Source organism: Rhea pennata, unplaced genomic scaffold (genome assembly GCF_028389875.1).
Source record: "Rhea pennata isolate bPtePen1 unplaced genomic scaffold, bPtePen1.pri scaffold_31, whole genome shotgun sequence".
NCBI classification, from domain to species: Eukaryota; Metazoa; Chordata; class Aves; order Rheiformes; family Rheidae; genus Rhea; species Rhea pennata.
The window spans coordinates 782,392-799,667 of record NW_026907678.1 but is presented as its reverse complement, the minus strand read 5'-3'; the positions used below and the strand labels follow the sequence as shown (position 1 = coordinate 799,667).

General features: G+C 53.8%; 1 non-coding gene across 1 annotated transcript; it reads left to right on the top strand.

Moving 5' to 3' along the window:
• Positions 1-15,994: 15,994 nt before the first annotated feature.
• On the top strand, positions 15,995-16,067 carry TRNAK-CUU (transfer RNA lysine (anticodon CUU)). Its single transcript has one exon. It is a non-coding gene; the product is annotated as a tRNA-Lys (tRNA).
• Positions 16,068-17,276: the final 1,209 nt, after the last annotated feature.

Sequence of the window (17,276 nt, the reverse complement as noted above, 5' to 3'; positions counted from 1 at the left end):
CCTCCGACAGACACTCCAAAGACACAGCATAACCTTCCCCAAGTCCCTGCCCCACACCACCTACTGCCTGCTCTAGTCATTTGACACCGACTGTACTTCTATGTTCAGCAGTCTTCCTCCCCCACACCCCAGAAAATACAGGCAAAGGCACAACCGCGCTCCAGAGCCATCCCAGAGGCAGCTGTCCGGCTGCTGCCTCCCCTGGTGCTGCCTCGCTGCAGCAAGGCGGCTCGGACACCGACCTGCGGCCTTGGGGACCGGGTCTGCACCAGCAGAGGCAGAGCGCAGCCAGCCGCAGCCCCGCAGTGCTGTGTCACCCCCCGCTCCCCCCGGGGGCCCTCACAGCCCCCAGATGCACGTCCCGGCCCCCACACACGTGCCCAGGGCCCTCGTCACCCAGGGCCACCCCACAAAGCTGCAGCAGGACACCCCGCCACCAGCAAAGGCGGCAGCGCTTCCCCCCGGCCCCGCCGGCGGCCGAGGCTCCCACCTCCTGCCTCCGCAGCAGCCGCCCTCGGCAGAAATCCCGCGGCTCCTGCCCGCTGTGGGGCGCCGGGCCCCGACTCTCCTGCAGCGCTGCCGGGAGCAGGTTCCCCCACCGGGAGAGCTGCTCTGCCAGCGCGCAGCTGGCCCAGGCCCTCCGCCCGCAGCTCGGCGCCGCCACAGCTCCCGGGGGTGCTGGACGCCGGCGGCTCCTTCCTCCTCCGCAGGAGCTGGCGGATCTTCTCCATCCTGCGGCGGGACGGGACACTGCACCACCTCGCCTCGGGGAGAGCTGAGGACGGGCAGGAAAAGTGCCGGCAGTGCCAGCAGCACTACTAGCAACAGAAGCACCAGCAACAGCACCACCAGCAGCAGCAGCACCAGCAGCACTAGCAGCACCAGCAGCACCAGCACCAGAACCAGTAGCACCAGCAGCACCAGCAGCACCACCAGCACCGGCACCAGCCGCCGCCAGAGGCCGCGCTCGCACCACGCAGCTGCCCCCGGCCCCACAACGGCGCTCAGGACGTCACAAAGGGCTGGGGGCGGGGAGGGCCGGGCGGGGGCGGGGCCTCGCCGCCATCTTCCCCCGCCCAGGCTGCAGGGGGGGCGGGTGCTGGGCTCGGCTCTGCGGCGCCTGAGGACGGCTTGGGAATTGCTTTCTCCGCCGGCTCCTGCTGCTCCGTGTTGCTGGGCCACCTGCCCCCCTGCCACTGTCTCTTAGTTGGAGAGTCCCAACTCATTTAAAAGCCACCCCTGGCTGCAGGAAATACTGATCTCTTCTCCATTGCCTACAAGCCAGGGAAGGCCGCCCACGCAAGAACTTCACCGGTGCTAAGAAGGCGTAAAAACAAAGCCTTCCAGATGCATGAACCAGCTCTGCCTGCACACTCCAGAGGTTATGAGCAGCAGTGATGCCATCAGCACCCCCAGCCCCAGGAGGGACAGGCCATGCAAGGTCCCTGCAGGGCTTCAGAACACCTTGTCCTTCTCCTCAGGGTTGGGCAGAGGCGTGGCCCTGCTGAGGCTGGGGCTGGGGCCTCCCTTGTGCCAGGGCTGATGCTGCCAGTGGCTCTGCTGAGCGGTTGCAAGCCCTAACACTTCCACGCTAAAGATCTTGTGAAAGGAGAGACTTTATAAAGGTCTAGCCCATGTTAGTCCCTCCATTCTTCTGGGTTCCTTTGTCACTATGGATACAGAGACACTATCCATAGCTCAAGAAGCTCTGAAGGAAGCCTGCTCTGCGTGCCCTAAAGCTGCTGTAACTCACCCTAGCTACCTACCCACTCAGAATACTGTAACCTCCTCTAAGCTAACTATCCTACTGCTGCACTCTCCCATTAACTTCCCTCCCCTAAGAATCCTTTAAGAATATTATAACTTACTCTAAATGATGAATGCTCAAACTGCCCAAAGGTTATGGTACCTACCTACCTAACCATAACCACCTGCACCCTGAGAATAGGCTTTGTCCTCTTGGGCCCCTGGGGCGGGACAGTGGAGTGTGGGGCGGGCTGCTCCTGCAGCGTGTCCACCTCCAGGGCCTTTTTCTCCTCTTCGGGGCCTAACTCCATGGGCTGTTGGGCAGATGCAGCCATCCTAGATGGCTCTGCACACCTTCTTCTTGGTCCACAGTGCTGCCTTCCCCCTCTCCCACAGCTGCTCTGCCTGGCTCATGGCTGGAGCCCCTGTTGTGGGCAGGAGCAGGCAGCTTGATCCCACACTCTCTCCCACTGCTGGCCACATTAACAGCTCTGGAACAGCAGTGCTGAGGTCACTGCTGACACAGGAGGGCCATGGAGATGGCACGCCTGGCTCGGTCCTCCCCAACAGGGGCCCTGCCTGGTTCTGCCCCGTGGAGGGATTCTGGCGCCTGGAGGGTGATCCATGGGGAGGGAGCTGCAGGGCTCAGGGGTGCTCTCCTTGGCACCCTTCCTGTGGGACATCGTGTTTGCTCAAAGGAACAGCCGTTCCAGAAGTCCTCCCAGCAACAGGAGGATGGGAGGATGGGAAAGCACAGTGCCTGCCTTGAAGGAGCTGATAAGAGAAACCGCAAAGACAGCTTGTTTGGAGAGGTGGAAGAGCTGCCTGGCAGGGCCCGGCTTTCCTCAACACGAGCTGGTAGGAGAAGGGCAAGGAAAGCCTCCAAGCAGTGGTGGGAAGTCGTACCCCAAGTTCTCCCAAACCAGAAAAGGCCGTCTCTGGGAAGAGGGGAGTTTTGTAACACACCGGGATGATCCCATGCCATGGGAAGGGACAGGGCAGTTTGGCAGTCTATTCCTTCTCAGGATGGGAACCAGTCCCAGAACACCCTCCTGGGCCCCAGCATGGACATGCTGATTGCTGACAATCTCTGTGTTAAATATGCTCTGAGTGTGTGCTGAGGCAGAGGAAGACTCTGTGCCACGACCTCCCCCTGCTTGGAGTGGAGATGTTGCGGAAAATGTCACCTGCAGCTTACTGCAAAACTGCGGGGAAGGGAGCTCGCAAAGGGACCCAGTGGCAAAGGGGCATCCAAAAATCTTGCGGGATTGGGGTGAGGCAGGAGGGCTGCAGTGTGTAAGTGCCCCACAGGTGGGGGCACGCAGCCCCCAGTGTGTAACTGCCCTCCCCACACACAGCGGGAGCAGGGGCGCCGGGAGAGCTTCCCTTCCCCAGGGATGGAACAGCTGACCTCTGTTCCCGTGACTAACAGGGCTCCTCACAGCCGAGCCAACTTGCCCTCACTTTCTAGAGTTTCGAACTCTGGCATAAGCCCAGCCTCAAAGGTCGGTAACCTGGACTGTTTAGCCGGCCCAAGTGCCAGCCCAGTATGCCAGAACTGCTCTTCTGCTGCTCAGACCGCCAGAGAGAGGCATGTGGAAGGCAGACAGTATCTACTAGGGCGTGGGTATGCAAGAGATGATCCCCATTTCTGACTTTCTACCTTCAAGAGGCAGGCTCTGAATCTGCAGCCCTGGGAGAGTGAAAGCAGCACACTGTAATACGGGGTAAACACAGCCTGTAAATAATCTTCCTTGTGTTTGACCCAAACAGCAGCTAATAAATAAGTTTCACAAAGTCGATAGGCCTGCAAAGGGCTGGGGGCTGTGAATTCTTTGACTTCCTCAAGCATTAACTGCTTTACTGACACCCTCCCCTCTTCCAGACCTTCAGTCTCACATCACCCTAAGGCCCAGAGTATGGCAGAAGGGCCATAGATGCCCTTCTCACGTCCCCTGGGATCCCAAGAGCCACCCCTGCGTTCGTCATGTTGTCCCCTCACCTGCTCTTGCCTCTGGCCTTCAGCATCACTTACAGACATTCGTCCAAGGACTTCTTCCTTTTCTTCTGCCTTTTCCTTTAATACATTCAGAGTCATTACTCGGGCCCCTGCTTGCGGTATGCCTCGTTCCATCCTTTCACGCAACAATTTGCCACAACATAAGGGGACTGCACCAGCGCATACACAATTCCCACATCAATTATCCTAATAAAACAGCCTTGAACGTCCTTTTAAGCAGATTTCCTAACCATCCTGTCCATTACAGCACAGATACCAAACAAGGTATAAGCAAGGCTATGAGGAATTTGTTATACTAACTCCTTCTTGGGCAAGATTTCCATACAGGTTTGCAGTCCAAGCATCAAAGTTACAATGGGAATGAGACTTACCAAAGAGGGTCTGAGAATTTAGAACTCTTAAAATGTAGGCTTCCACCAAATTAGTTCTATGATATACATGGGGCAAAATGTTACAAAAAGGGTTCTGCTCTGGAAAATTTCTAAGCACCAACAGTTTTCCAGTTTGTGCCATGGACTAGTAGTCTTCATCCTTCACACTCTGGTGACGTAACAGTTCTTTCACAGGTTAGCCCCGGCCTGGTAATACACACCTAGGTGTAGAGCCCCTCAGGAAAGTGATCATTTTTGAAACAAAGAAAGCAGCAGGAAGTTCAGGTGGTAACAACTGGGTCAGCAAAGGCCCCTTGTGGAGCCATAGATGATGCTTCTGTTGGCGCTTGGAGGAAGGAAGTTCACCTGGGCCAGGCAGCTCTCCGGTGGCAGCAGGAGTTGTCTGTGCTGGTCTGCCTGTGCTGTGATCTTTTTCCAGCGGGAAGTGCGGACCCAGCAGGACAGCCCTTACACTCGAACACGGTGTTGGGAAGCAACAGCACGGGATGAGGTCCTCTGCAGCTGCAGCACAGCTGGAGTGCGTGTTTCACTGCTGTCCCTTCATGCAGACCCAGTCTCCTGGTTCCAAGCAGTGACAGACCTCAGAGGTGGGCTCAGGTGAGCCTTCCCTCCCCTGTGTGAGGAAAAGACCTGGCATAGATCATTAATGCCTGACACCGATTCAGAAGGGTGTCAGCTGCCAACGGCAAGGCTGCCTGCGCGGGAGTTAAGGGCATTGGGCAAGGCAGACGCATGGGGCTGCCTGTCTAGGTCTTGGGAGGTGACAACCCATTTCCTGGTCATCGGATTTCTTACAGGTTTTTACACGAGAGGTAACACATCCGGCCAGTTCAGGCCTCTCCTTCTGGCCATTTTGGTGATCAAATCAGAGTTTTTCCTTTCTACAGCCCCACTGGAATGGCACGATAGGCACAGTGCAACTTGTGTTCTATTTGCAGCGTTGCACAAATTTTCTGTGTTACTTTTGCTAAAAACTGTTCCACTACTGCCATCTAATGCTAGGAGATTATCAAACCAAGGGATTTGTTCTAGGATCAGGCAGCTCATACAGCACCCAGGCCATGCCTGGCTGCGGGAACATGCCAAGGCTGGCAGAGTGTCTCTGCCCCTGGGAGGGCTGCGAGCATCACGCTTGCCACTCTGGCCCCGGGGCCATAGGGCTGTACTGCTGCTCCTCCCACCTCCCCTGACACCCTCCAGCACACAGTCGGAGCTGGCCAGACCCACCACCACCTGCCCGGCTGAATCAGTCTTGTCCCACCGCTCCCGGCTACTGAAAGCAGCAGCCCGTCAGGTCAAGCAGGCCAGACCAAAGGCCAGGCTGCTCAGGGTTACTACAGCAGCCACAAAATCCTTAAAGTCAGCCCTGCAAAGCCCATGACATGGGCCGTGTGCCAACCCCAAGCGATCCCACCAATACCCAGCCCCCAGGAGAATCAAACAGGCAGCTGAGCTCAACTGCACTGGCAGAGCACACATTTATTCACAGGTTTCTCCGACTTTGCCTCTCTGGGGGGACTGGTGTTGCAGATGGGTGCAGGAGGGGAGTCTTCTCTCCAGCTGCTGCCGGGGAGTCTTCTCTCCAGCTGCTGCCAAGACCTTCCCCAGACCTGTCTTGCTTCGTGCTAGCCTTGGACAGCTAGCAAGTGGCTTGGATGAGCAGCTTGGCTTCTGGCACGAGCCAGATAAGCTCCCACTCTGGCTCTCAACCGGAAGGCATCGCCTTGGCCTTGCCATCAAGGAGTTGCTTCTCTGCTGCGCACCAGGGCATCGAGCGTTGGCTCCTGCTAGCATCTCCTGAGCTCTGTGAAAAAGCCAGAAGCACTCAAGATCTGCCCTTCTTCATACTTTCAAGGTTGGCCTCCAAGTCTTACACTGTCTTAACAGACTTCTCAACATAGTCTACTGAGTTACCAAAGTTTAGGCCTTCTCAGGATTCGATCTTCAAAGCAATCTACGTTATCTACTTATATGACTCTTCCGGGTACCTAGTCATCTGTCAAAGAAGTCAGGGACGTCTCCTTCCACACAAACTAAATTCACACGTAAGATGCACTGCTACAATGAAAAGCCAAATGGACTATTTTTCCTCACAGTCTCATGGACTGTTCTCTAGCTCTTTTCAAGTGCATTTCTATGTGTTGCTAGGTCGAGCACAACAGCTTCAGAAATGAACGCCCTCTTTTCCACCACCCAGACAGCAAGAGGAGGGGATTACAGAGCTGACAAAAAGCAGAGTCGTTCAAACAACACAAACTTCAAAAATACTCTGTAGAGGCATGCATCTCGTCGTTTCTTCCAAGACAGTAAAGACAAATGAGAACAGTCCTCCAAATAGTCCTCCATCACAGCAAGGATCTCACTCTACTCTTCTCTTAAGCATGCTGCCTTATACTTGCATGCGTCCTGCTGACCAGATCTCAAGCAGGCGTTTTGGACACAAAATCAGAGCTTAAAACAAGGTAATACTTCATTACTCACTAAAAACAAAACTCGACAAAAAATAAACTTACCTTGCCAGTTTCTTTGCTAGGTACTTTCTCATTTCCATATTCACCCGAGAGAGTTTTTCATACTGTTTCATTTCTCCCTGACCAAATGCTACTTGCAGAGCACTGTCTTGCTGCGCATTTTGTAGTCTTGCCACTTCCGATTCGAGGTCGCCAATTCGCCGCTCCAGCTGGTTTCTCACGGCTGCGTTATTGGCGTTTATTTCCTCTAATCTGCCTTGAGTGGCTGCCTGTGTCTGAAGCAGAACACGTAACTTCAAGGAACAGAAAGGAAGAAACAATGCTGCCCCACAACCCCATTTCACATCCCCGGTTTGAAAAACAGCCTTACTCAACCAGGGTATCCTGCCTGCTTCCTCATGACCAGCAACAATCAAGGCACAAACCTGAAACCACCCAACGCGTTTGCCTTGGTTCTCTATTTGTATGGTTTTGCCCTTCCCTCAGGAGGGGAGGAACCTTAGTGAGCTGTTCTCTGAACACTCTGGTCCGGAGAATGACACAGCATGTCTGGTGTGTCTGGCCCCGCAGACTCTCAGCAGTAACAGCCAGGAGGGGACAAACACATCCTTTTGCGATTCAACCACCTCTTGGAGGGATAAAGGGTCTGTTCCCCTCTCCTTGCTTTGCTTTTCCCCCTGAGTTCTCCCGCTACTCAGTACAGAGGCCAAGCGGATCACGATGCCCACGAATGCCAACTCCTCACAATGCATCCTGAGGACAAAAAGGCAAAATGGCAATTCCCTCTGCAGACTGACAACCCAAAGCCTGCCTTGCACAGGCTTATAGAACTGAAGGATCAGCAGGTGCTCCTGGAAGGCAATCGAAGAGTACATCTTTTCCCATACATCCGTATAACACAACACTTCCGGGAGCATTTTCACACAGCCAGTTTCAGCTCTACAGCTGCCATACAACAGCCCAGCCCTCTTCTCCCTCTGTCCCCCCACAAAAAGGCAACAAAAGAGAACTAGACACCTACAGCAAGACACCTAAAAGACAACAACAGCAACTGAATGCACTGTGGACTGCAGGCGCAAATGGTGAAGAAGTTTACCTGCAAAAAGTGACTGAGCTCTTCCACTTTTTGCCTTAACTCTTGTCGGACTCTTTCTGCAGTCTCTCTTTGATACTGCTCTATTTTGCAGTGATCCACCATATTATGCTGCAAGCAGTGCTGGAGGAAGACCACTTCTCCTTGCAGCTCCTGATTTCTAGCTTCTCGCTGCACAGATTTTGTGGATTCCATCGCCAGCTGCTGGGACAGTTCAACAACCTGTGCACAGGGGGAAAACAAGCACAGTTCATCAGAGAGCTCTAGAAAGCCTCCATTCGGTGGGGAAAAAAAAAAAAAAAAAAAAAAAAAAAAGCAGCTATTCAGACTATCAGTCAAGATTATAGCTCAGGCCCATGGACTTGGTACTTCAACCAAGCACAAGCCAGCCTGCTTCCTTAAAGGAAGTACATCTTTCCCATGAGTTCTGACAGGCTTGCTTCAGCTCCCATCCTTCCTTAAGTCTCCGGCAAGACTTCACAAACCACGCCACAACTCACTGCAGTTCCACCCAAGGGCCTAAACCCAAGAGCTCTTGCTCACACTGTCTGTCTGAAGCACAACATCACCTCTTACTGCAACCCAGACCAGATGTTTGTGTGATATTGCTAGCTTTACACAGTTGACATACCTTGGCTTTCATCCTGCCCAAGTCCTCTTGCAAGTGCGCTCTTTCTGCCTTCAGGTCAATGCACACACCGGTAGAAATTCTCAGGGAAGTTTCCGACAGCCGCTGCTTCATGAGAGCCTCACTAAGTTCTCGATGCAGCTGCCGGACCATTCTCTAACAATGGATTGTTACCCAGGCACAAAGGAAAAGGTAAGAATGTGAAATCTGCATTTTTACTTCGATTCACTAGGTCATGTACTTAGGAGGGTTTCCAGAATGAGCTACAAAGGTCTGAAATCTTGTCCACCAGAAGACAGTCTCTCACAGCTGGGGACCTTCTTGAACCCCCAGAAATACATACATAAAGTAGCCCCTGGACAACATTCAGACTTCTCGATTGTAGTAACACTTCATGCTGAAGGCATTCCTTTCCTTTAGGAACAGGAAAGAAAACTACTCTTTTCTTTGATCAGCACTCAGCAACTCCTCCTCGGTCACTCTTCTCTCCTCGGGCTTCCTCCTTTCCTTCTTTCCCACTCATCTCCATGCACCTTCCCCTCCCTCCCCTCCTCTCTCTCTGCCCATCCTCAGTATTTTCTGAAACATTCTCTCGCCTCCTTCTTGCAGCACTGCACTTCCTTCCTGCATCTCCATTCCTCAACTTTTCCCTACAGGGTGGTTCTCGTTTTAAATCACTTGTTGTGCTGGGGTCGGTGCCATGGACAGACAAAACAAAGCCACTCTACAGGGCACTACAGGGATTAAGTAATAGAGATGAAAAAGCCAGCACAGAAGAATCACCGGATCCTGGTCAGAGCTGAGACCCTCATGATGCTGTGTGCTCTCTGCTCAGATCCAAGCAGGGATATCCTGCTTGCCAAAACCTTCCCAGGAAAATCCCAGGAAACACAGGACAAACCAGAAGAATGTATTCCCATGCACATAATTATACCCAGTGAATTTCAGAAGGGAAAAATATTTTCAAGAACTGTCCTCTGTAAAGGCATTCTTTGGCAGCGTGCATCTTACCTCTCTTTCTACTCTCTCTGTCTCATGCATCAAGACTTGGTCTCTCAACTGAATGCACTTGGCATTCAACTCCTTGTTTCTGGCCTGCAGCAGGTAAACTTCCTCTTCTGCCTCTTTGCTGCTTTTACTGAGCGTGTTATGCAGTGCCGCCTGGACAGCACTCACGAGCTTCTCTTGGGTGGTCTGATTCTGCAGATCTCCCAGCTGCTGACGCAGCAGGAGATTCTCGCTTTGCAGCTGGGCCAGCTGGGCCCGCAGAGACTCCTCTTCCACAACGTGTCTGCGGACTTGATCTTTTTCACACTCCAGAGCACGACCACGTTCCTCGACCTGACACTGGGCTTGACGTAGTGCCCTCCTTGTCACTTCCAAGAATGATGTTCTTCTCCTCAGAGACTGCTTCAGTTGCTGAACTTTCTTCTCTAGGCCGGTAGCTCGACTTTCAGCTTCACTCAGCTGCTGAGACAAGCTCTTGCTGGTTTCCCGCAAATCAGAGAGCTCCTGATTGAGCTTGTCTTGCAAACTAAGACACTGGGCACACTCCCTCTGAAACCTCTGCTCAGCCTCATCTTCTGCTGTCTGACGACTTTCAAGGGCCTCAACTTGAGCGGAGATCTGCTGCGAAGCGCAGGAGCCCACCTGTGCCTCCACTCTCTCTTTGCTCTCACTTGTCTGTTCAAACGTAAGGAAGGAAATGGGACCAAACTTAAGCAAATCCTCGGAAAACAGGAGAGAATGGCAAGCATTCCCTAGAACCATACAAAGACTGTAGCCAGCTGCACTTCAGATCAGAATACAGTTCTCACCTGCACAACTCCTCTTTCACCATTACCAGTTGCACAGTGGTATTTTACATTGGTACAGACCACCAGTTCCAAATTCCATTTAAATAGATGGGTTTACATACCTGCCTCCCAGAGCTTTCCCTGCCGTTCTGGAGGGCTTCTTCTCCATTTGACCAAGACTTAGGAAGAATGGCTGACTCGGAGTACCCGTCTGTATTAAAACCACATCTTGTGGTGAGCAGTGTGAGCTAATACAACTTCCTGATGCCTAGAGGGCTTCCTGAATCATCACATGGAAGAGAAAAATCTGAATGCTAACACAGACCCACCCCCCAAACTCATCCAATTTGAAAGAGAGCCTCTCAGCAAGCACATTTAACATGCAGCTGCTTTCTTCCTCAGCCATTTCCTCTAGTGCATATTCCTTACTCACGTACCAAGCAAATCACTGCAAGGTGTGCAAAGCAAGCCAGCAAGCACTCACAGCCTACAGAACACCTGCCTGGTTGGCTGAAAAAGGCAATGTTCGGAGAAGCCCACAGACACTAAAATAAGCATGATCCAATTTCCTCCAAATGCCCATTTGCTCTAAACGCTTAGAAATCCTCTAACAAGCTAGTCAGAAACAAGGCCAAGGAAGCAGGGGCCAGTGGAGGAGACCACAAAAAGAACACGGGCCTCCTTTCTGGTCTCCCCAAAGCTCTTCCAAGTTCCTCCTCTCCCAAGGACTTCAAAGCCTCTTCCTGCTGCCTCTCAGAGGGAACCAAAGGCAGGGGCTATGCTTTGCACGTGCCATCCAGCAACTACAGAATTTCCTTCAAGAAGCTTCCCAAGAAGCTATCAAGTTCCCTCTCAAAAAAATAGGCAAAGAGACAACCATGCTCCAGAGCCGTACCGGAGGCAGCTGTCCGCCTGCTGCCTCCCCTGGCGCTGCCTCGCTGCAGCAAGGCGGCTCGGACACCGACCTGCGGCCTTGGGGACCGGGTCTGCACCAGCAGAGGCAGAGCGCAGCTGCCCGCAGCCCCGCGGTGCTGTGTCACCCCCTGCCCCCCCGGGGGCCCTCACAGCCCCCAGATGCACGTCCCGGCCCCCACACACGTGCCCAGGGCCCTCGTCCCCCGGGGCCGCCCCACGCAGCTGCAGCAGGACACCCCGCCGCCAGCAAAGGCGGCAGCGCTTCCCCCCGGCCCCGCCGGCGGCCGAGGCTCCCACCTCCTGCCTCCGCAGCAGCCGCCCTCGGCAGAAATCCCGCGGCTCCTGCCCGCTGTGGGGCGCCGGGCCCCGACTCTCCTGTGGCGCTGCCAGGAGCAGGTTCCCCTGCCGGGAGAACTGCTCTGCCAGCGCGCAGCTGGCCCAGGCCCTCCGCCCGCAGCTCGGCGCCGCCGCTGCTCACGGGGGTGCTGGACGCCGGCGGCTCCTTCCTCCTCCGCAGGAGCCGGCGGATCTTCTCCATCCTGCAGCGGGGCGGGACTCTGCACCACCTCGCCTTGGGGAGAGCTGAGGACGGGCGGGAAAAGCGCCGGCAGCGCTAGCAGCGCTAGCAGCACCAGCACCGGAACTAATAGCACCAGCAGCACCAGCAGCACCAGCACCGGCACCACCAGCAGCACCAGCATCAGCACCAGCACCAGACACCACCCAGGCCACGCTCGCACCATGCAGCTGCCCCTGACCCCACAATGGCGCTCGGGACGTCACAAAGGGCTGGGGGCGGGGAGGGCCGGGCGGGGGCGGGGCCTCGCCACCATCTTCCCCTGCCCAGGCCGCAGGGGCGGCGGGTGCTGGGCTCGGCTCTGCGGCGCCTGAGGACGGCTCGGGAATTGCTTTCTCCGCCGGCTCCTGCTGCTCCGTGTTGCTGGGCCACCCGCCCCCCTGCCACAGTCTCTTAGTTGGAGAGTCCCGACTCATTTAAAAGTCACCCCTGGCTGCAGGAAATACTGATCTCTTCTCCATTGCCTACAAGCCAGGGAAGGCCGCCCACGCAAGAACTTCACCGGTGCTAAGAAGGTGTAAAAACAAAGCCTTCCAGTTGCACGAACCAGCTCTGCCTGCACACCCCAATTAAAGGGTTTAGAGCTAGTGCGAGGAGGCTCTGAAAGCAGCAGGTCTGCAATGCACTGGTGACCTCATTCCCACCTTTTCCTCTACATTACCAACATAATGTCAAAAAAGCTGCAGAAATCTCCTCTCCTGGCAGGTTTTGCTCGGTTACCTTCATCCAAACTGCCTTCACAAAGGCTCCTGCTCTGCTCCTGTTTTCAAAGCAGCTCCCCTTTTATCGCTCCCTTCTCAGAGGCAAAAGGTTCAGGCTCAGCACTGCTCGTCCACTCCTTGGGTAAAAATGCCTTTTACTTGTCCCGACAGCTAGAACTACTTGAGCAGCCTCCGTCCAGTCTGTCACCTGCCCTTGTCCGCTCATTCCAGTGCTAAAGTCATCAAAGCAGCCTGGGCAGTGACCAGGCAGCCAGTGCTGGCAATACCTGCCGGCAGCCAGCACCTTCCCCTGCTTTGCCCGACTTGTAAGTGCCGAGGAATGTACTGCAAAGTGGAGCATTTCATCAGTTTTCTCAGTCTGGTGTTCAGGCGTCTGGCCACACTAGTACAACAAATGTAAAACCGATGTCAGGCCTGAGCCAATCAACAAGGGAGTACATTTTTCATGCCAAGTCCTTTTCACCCCGGTGCTGTAGTCAGGAGGATGAGGAGCATAAATGCAGAAAATAGGTTTCTCTAAGCACCTTGGGACATTGTGCCCTTTGCAGGTAGATGCCGCTGCTGAAATTAGTGCAAAATCTGCACAGCCACCTCCGGAAGGGCTCCTTCGCCCTAGTTGTGCCAGGGAGCTGAGGCATAAGGAAATAGGAATTGGCATTCATGTTGTCAGCATTTTGCAACGAATTTTACTGTCTCTTTTCTCTGGAAATGGGTATTTTACCAGGAGACAAAACAAGGACCAAAACCAAGCTAGGATCTGACACCTAGACACCCCGCTCCCCATGGTGGGCAGCCACAACCCTCAGCCACTGTTTTATCATAACAAGTAGTTTTTGTGAGTGGAAGGATTGTAGCTTTGCAAGCCCTGGGCCAGTGAGGGACCAGTGGCAGATGAATCCATCGTCTTTAAAGAGGAAAGATTCCCCCAAAGGTAGAAAGGGGCCCCAGTGATCGGTGGTGGCCTGAATGCCTGCATTCCCTTCCTGCAGCTGGAGATGCCTGGACTCATGACAGGGAGACTGGCACCATTTCAGAGAAGGTTCTTCCGTGGTAGCTAACATCAGGATACCAATATAATGAATGCTGTTAGAGCTGTCGTTAAAGGAAGCTTTTGCTGTGTCGTAAGAGTATTGCTCAGAAAGGCCCTGGTTAGCTGGGTGGGAGCTGATGCCTGTAAGCTGCCTTTGTGAATCAGAGGAGGGTGTGAGTTGAAAGAAGGGTGTCCAGAAAGGTGTGTGCTAGCAGGTGGCCCTTTCACGGTGCTGAAAAGAGCAAGTGCTGGAGAAAGGCTGAGGCTGGGAGCTGGAGAAAAAGCAGATGAGAAAAAGCTCAGAGAGACGGAGTTTGTAAGCGAGAGGACAGTCCCTTGGGAGCAGGTGTGAAGTATGCTGGCCTCTCCCTCCTTTGCCTTTTCCCCATCAGGGAAAAGGTGCAGCTGAGTTGGCAACAGCAAATGCCAAGCTGCATTCTCTTGCTGAAGCTGTTCAGGACATGCTGCAGTTGTGCCCTGAAATCTGCAAAATGGGGCTGCTGCTTTGAGTGAGGCAGGAGGAAAAGTGAGAAATAGCAGGGCTGGGAGCTTGTCAGAGCAGACAAGGCACAAGAGTGTATGTGCGCTTGCCCCTACGTTCCCTGCCTCTGGCCCCAAGGTTGCTAACGGCTTCCCCCAGCTTGTCTTTCTTCAGGAAGCAGCAGGTGCTCCTTAAGTGTGGATGTGTGAGCAGTTCTAGTTTTTGGTCTGCCAGAGAGCTGCTCTTGTTGTGACTTGTGCTGTGTGAGGTGTTTGTGATGAGTTGCACTCTTGAGTGGCAGATCTGTGAGTATTGTGATGGCCAGTGTGCCAGGGAGAGGGGGAGGCTTTGTGTAGCGCATGTGAAGGGCCAGGAGTGATGTCTGAAGAAGACTAAAGTGTCCTGGTGCTCCTGCTGTGCTCGAGAGAGGCTGTTGGAAATGCCCGTGTTAGAGCTGGATTGTTTTCTTTGCAAAACCTTGTAATTCCTTCGAATGAGCTTGGCTTCTTGTGAGGAAGGCCAGCCACTACCCCTGGTTTCTTCCGCCTGGACCTGCTTGTGCCTGTGGAGCAGGAGGGGACAGGCTCTAACACAGGAGATGCCTTCCCATAGCTGATGAGAGGATGCCCTTCTCCAAGGCCCTTCTCGTGGCTTCATTTCAGCTACAGCCCTCTGGTGGGGTCAGTGGAGGGCTTCTAGTTGGAGGTCTATTAAAATGTCAGCTCTGCAGCCCCCTGGTGCACAGGTGCTTGTGGGAATGGTGGTGGTGGTGCTGGATGATGCGTGTGTCTGCTTGGTTTAGACTGGGCAGGATGGTGTTGAACTAGTTGACTTGAAGTATGGCATGACTTTCTCTTGCTCCTCAGGTATTGCTAGAGCTTGGGATTGTGTTGTTTCCTCGTCCTCTCTCTGACCCCAGGGAGGGCCGAGCAGCTCAGTTGTGGGTGAGGAATGAATTTCCTGGGGATGGCCTGACCTGTCACTATTGCTGGAGACAGGGTGTAGCTGCCAGGGTTGGTCTCCTCGTGAAGCTAGTGGGAAGTAACTCTGCCAAATGCAGGTTTCTCAGTGAAGTCCATGGTCACTCTTGTGTCTTGGGAATCCTTGGGAAGTCTTTAGGTGGTATCACAGGGAGGAGGACCTGCTTTCCCTTCTGCCAGTGTGTGAGAGAGGAAGTTAGTTACCACTTTGCTCCCATCCAGCTTCTTCTGCTCCTTCCCTTTCTTGCAGGTGAGACTACAAAAGACAGCCTCCAAGCTCAAAATGTGACTCTTTCTTGCATGGGTTTGTTTTTTCCCCCTGAGAAGCATCCCTGGAAAGGTGACTCACCACGAGATCTTGACAAGCCCTCTGACTGGAGGCTCTTGTGACCATCCCAGCACTGGCGTTACATGAACTCAGGCTCCTAAGCTATATTGCCAACGTGTGCTGTGTTCTGCTTTGTCAAAGAGGAGAGCTGACAGTAGCTCTCTGCTCTCCCTCTTTGCAGCTGCTTGGTGGAGGCTGCCAGCGGCCGTGTTGCTCTCTACTGAAAGCACTGTCACCTTCTTGTTTCCAGGTTTGTGCATAAAGGTGCAGCTTCAGGAAAGGCCTTTGCTGAGCAGGCTGAGAGAAAAGGTACTGTAACGCCACACAGAGCAATCGTAGGGGGCCACGTGACTCTGTATGCATGTCTTCCCCTCATAGGCCTGTGTGTCTCCCATGCCAGAGAGACCCTCTCCAGTGGCCAGGCTGTCCCAGCTGGCCCCCATTTCAGAATGCAGATCTGAGAAAAGAATGACCCCAGAAGACGCCAGGGAGCAACAGGGTCCTTCAGGAAGGGAAGGCCGAACAAGATGAGGAGTGTGAGAGGGCCAAAAACCTCATAGGAAAGCAGACTGGAAAGCACAAGGAGTCAATGCTCTGTCCACAGAGGCCCATGCATGAGCAGGCCAGCATGTCCTTCCTGTGCAAACCACCCAAGTGGTGCAGGTGTGAAGAACTTTGCCATTTTGTCATTCGAGAGGAGGGCCTTGCTGTCAAGGGCATAATTTCCTGCAGTCATCTTCCTTTAATGAAGACCAGTGATGTGGAGGGGACAGGCGAGGAGACCAAGGCACGAGCCGGAGAGCATCAAATAGGTGGCCTGGCTAGCTCAGTTGGTAGAGCATGAGACTCTTAATCTCAGGGTCGTGGGTTCGAGCCCCACGTTGGGCGCTTGAGCTTTTCTTCAAGCTCAAGAGCGGTGTATCCCTATGATGTAAGAAGTGCAGCAAAAGGGGCAGGAGGCCTGAGTGGGTGAGCAAGGAGCTCTTGGCCAAATTCAGACAGAAGAAGAAAATACACAGAATGTGCAAGAGGGGACAGGCTCCTTGGGAGAATTATAGGAATGCAGTCAGAGTATGTAGAGATGCTGCGAGGAAGGCTAAGGCCCATTTGGAGTTGAGCCTTGCAAGGGATGTCAAGGACAACAGGAAGGGCTTCTTCAAATATATCAGCAGCGAGAGAAGGACTAGGGAAAATGTGGGCCTCCTACTCCATCAGGCATGGGCCCTGGTGACAAGGGATACAGAGAAGGCAGAATTAGTGAATGCCTTCTTTGCTTCAGTCGTCACTGCTAAGGGCAGCCCTCATTAACCGTGTAGCCTGGATGTGAGGGAGAAAGTCCAGAGAAGGGAAGACTTTCCTTTGGTTGAGGAGGAAAGGATTAGAGACCTTCTGGGCAGGCTAGACATCCACAGATCCATGGGCCCAGATGGGATGCACCCACGGGTACTGAGGGAGCTGGCGGATGTTGTTGCCAAGCCACCAAGCTGCTCTCCATCATCTTGGAAAGGTCCTGGAGAAGTGGAGAGGTGCCTGAGGACTGGAAGAAAGCCAATGTCACTCCAGTCTTCAAGAAGGGCAAGAAGGAGGACCCAGGCAACTATAGGCCAGTCAGCCTCACCTCCATCCTTAGAAACGGGGATGGAACAGCTCATTCTGGATGTCATCTCCAGACTGATGGAGGAAACTATGGTGATCAGGAGTAGCCGCTTGGATTCACCAAGGGGAAATCCTGCTTAACCAACCTGATAGCCTTCTATGATAGACTGACTGGCTGGGTAGCTGAGGGCAGAGCAGTGCACGTTGTGTCCCTTGACTTCAGCAAGGCTTTTGACACTGTCTCCCATAACATCCTCCTAGAGAAGCTCAGCAAGTGTGGGTTAGACGAGTGGAGAGTGAGGGGGATTGAAAACTGGCTGAAAAGCAGAGCTCAGAGGGTCATCATCAGTGACATGGAGTCTAGTGGGAGACCTGTGACTAGTGGCGTCCCCCAGGGCTCAGTACTGGGTCCCATCCTGTTCAACTTCTTCATCAATGACCTGGATGAGGGGACAGAGTGCCTCCTCAGCAAGTTTGCTGATGACACCAAGCTGGGAGGAG